The following is a 3185-nucleotide window of genomic DNA, read 5'->3' as shown; positions in this document are numbered from 1 at the left end:
ATAGTTGGAGGTTTCACAGGTCTTCTTTGGCATAGTGAATCATCCGCTTCTTGATCTAGCACATCTATAGCTAGCTTTCTCTAATTCTATAAGAAGTTCTTCTGAAACAGAGCACTTCAGTGCAATAGAGGCTGCTTTCCGAGAAATGCGTGCAGCCGGCGTTTGTAACATTTCTTGTGGACTTCCCTGATTATTCGAAGCATAATCTCTTTTTGCATATTTTGTCCACCGGTGTAATATATATTGCGATGGCAAAGCGAACACCTCATTGATGTTGAACACTCGCAGAGAATGTTTGCACAACAAACCTATCACATAATGGCACACATGTTATAAAAATAATTATATATTATGAACTTGTCAGAACTCAGACTGCATACCTTTGGATTCAAACATTCTGCACGAACATGATATGGTCACATTCTCATAATTGAAGGTAACTATCGCCTCTTCCTCATATTGCATAGCCATCACCTTATAAGTTCAGACATTTACAACTTCAGAAATGAGTTCGCACTTGACAAAAAATTGTTGTTTGAACTGTTCTTCAAAATCAGTATAAAGCCTCCTTGTATATGACTCAGCTGCAGTTTTCAGCATAGGTAAATTTCTTACATAAGGAACAGGTGTAGACTTCCGTGACTTAAAATCTGCATCTAGTTCATTTTCACGAAGACTAACAACACACTTCTCATACTCCACTATGAGCTCTGAAAGACACAACCTCTTGCGAAATTGTTTCTTGAACACATTGTTCATACCTTCGCTCCTTTCAGTTGTGGTCATGTCGGCGGAAAATGAATCATTGCGGTACACGGCAGCCCACTTTTCACGCAAACCATACAAAGTTTGTATCCATGAGTTCTCCACAAGGTCATAAGCAATCAACAATTCTTGCCACTTCTCATCAAAGTATGCCACTGAACTTTCAAGGTATACAACTTTTTTAAAATCAGCAAGAAACTGAGGATGGTTTGAAATAACATGGCTAAGATGCTTAGCGGCATTTTGATAAATGTGCCAAAGACAGAGGCGATGCTTTGTGCTCCAAAGAACTATGCTAATTGCCTTTGACATAGCTGCACATTGTTCTGTGAAGATTGTAACAGGTCTCTTGCCAGACATTGCTGTTAAGAATGTGTTGAAGAGCCATATAAATGAGTCGGTAGTTTCATCACATAATAGTGCAGCTCCAAAAAGAATGGTCTGTTTATGATGGTTAGTTCTGAGAAGTGGTGTAAAAGGCATTTCAAACTTATTTGTTTGAAATGTGGTATCAAATGATAATGCATCACCAAAGCAAGCATAGTCCATGATAGCTTGACCGTCTGCCCAAAAAAAAATAGCTATCCGACAATCCTCTTCATCTAATTGTATGGCATAAAAAAACAAGGATCTTCCAACTGCTTGTTCTTTAAGAACTCTAATAGTGTTTGCGCATCATTTACTTCCAAATATTTCTTCCGCTCGCGACCGATATGATTATTGCTATCGACTCGCAAGAAAGGTACATTCTGAGGTCCTCCATACCACTGCTTGAAAAATTTGAACACTTCGGCAGGCTTAAATCCTGCTTCCCTCATATGACCAATCACAAGTTTATCAGACTCTACCAAACGACGTTGTGACCGCAACATGTGTCTTTTATCTGGACTTGCGAGATAATGATTGTGCTCCAATACAACCTTCTGCACCTTCCAAACACCATCACGAGCAATACTAAACTGAACACGGACATCACAACGAGACCTTGTTTCAGCATTCTGTTTCAGAGTTTCATGTGTTGAATGAGTATGCCGTTCACCCTCATTGCTACAAACTATATGCTTCTTATATATTGTTTTATTTGGTCTCAACTTGGAGTGGCTCTTCCGAATACTAAAACCAATCTTACCATCATATTCATTGTAAAATTCATATGCATCCTCTTCTGATTTGAAAACCATCCCAACTTTAGGAATTTTTAGTGATTCAGAGTTATTATTATCCACCTGCGATAAAATATATATAAACCAATCTGCTCTATATAAACAATGATTTTATTTGATGCATGGATCAGCTTGGTACCTTAGCAGGAGATGGCGTTATACTTGAAGCTTTCAACGTGGAAGCAGAGCTCGATTGGATCGTCGATGTGCGCCTGAGAGATCGTTCAGCGGACGATTGCATTGTCTTATCTGTCTTGTCACCGGATATAGGCTGGGAGGTGAGCATGGCGACATGATTCCCCGACGAGTCAAGTGCGGATGAACGATCCGGTTGTTGTGTGCCGCCGCCATCGGCAGTCGCGGTGTGCTAGACATCGCAGGTCTTGGCTCCTGTTGTCGCTTCATGACCGGTGGATGTACGTACTATAGTTGTGGCAGCGTCGGTATGCTGGACGGTGGAGGTCGCGGCTGGCGGCGGAAAGTTTTCAGACGCCATGATCTTCCTCTTCAAGAACACGCTGCAATTGCTCAGGTTTGTGCCTCTGTTTGTAGATCAAACCTACGCTAATGAGGAGGCTATGGGATACAGCTCCGTATGATGCGTTTTCTCTAATTGGTACAGCAGCCGTATCTTCTTGATACACATACGATTGGATTAGGGGATGAGAGAACTTTGAGATGTGTGCGTAAAGATGACATGTCTCAATCTTAGAAGGTGCCTCAAGAGGGATGCCGTGAGGGCCTGCCCCATAGAATTTTTTTCCTACTCCACCCTGAGGGCTCGTTCCTTTTGTGTGGAATGAAACCTTGAATCAATCCAGGCAAGGATTTGGTCGATCCGGACTCTACACCTAATACCTAATAGCATTTTCCAGTCGCGTCCCCCAAAGAGTCCCCCAAACCGCACTGGATTGAGAGTTTGGGGATGTGTTTTGTTCGTGTCGCGTTTGGGGACGTCGCTCCCCCAGCCGCCCCCCAAACGCGCCCCCAAACATTTTTTTAAAGCTTTTTTTAACACACAATCATTTATTAAATATAACATAGGAATAAATATGTTTGCGGAGATAGTTTTCAAACTAAAATACAACAAACAATAAAACAACTAAAAACAAATGTAAAATAGGGCTAGATCAAGGTGTCGCGGCATCTCCTTTGATCCTTCACAAATGCTCAACGAGATCAGCTTGAAGTTGATCATGAACATTGCTGTCACGGATCTCTGCGTGCATGGTGTGGAAATCAGCAAAATCTGCAGGC

The 3185-nt window shown here is 41.7% G+C and overlaps 1 pseudogene; it reads right to left on the bottom strand.

Annotated features, from left to right (window-relative positions):
* Window positions 1–360: 360 nt before the first annotated feature.
* Window positions 361–2214, bottom strand: LOC127338043 (protein FAR1-RELATED SEQUENCE 5-like; annotated as a pseudogene).
* Between the last annotated feature and the right edge of the window lie 971 nt (window positions 2215–3185).

The sequence above is a fragment of the Lolium perenne genome, chromosome 1 (assembly GCF_019359855.2).
Source record: "Lolium perenne isolate Kyuss_39 chromosome 1, Kyuss_2.0, whole genome shotgun sequence".
Lineage (NCBI taxonomy): Eukaryota > Viridiplantae > Streptophyta > Magnoliopsida > Poales > Poaceae > Lolium > Lolium perenne.
The sequence above is the reverse complement of the archived record's forward strand: the minus strand, read 5'-3'. Positions and strand labels throughout refer to the sequence as shown.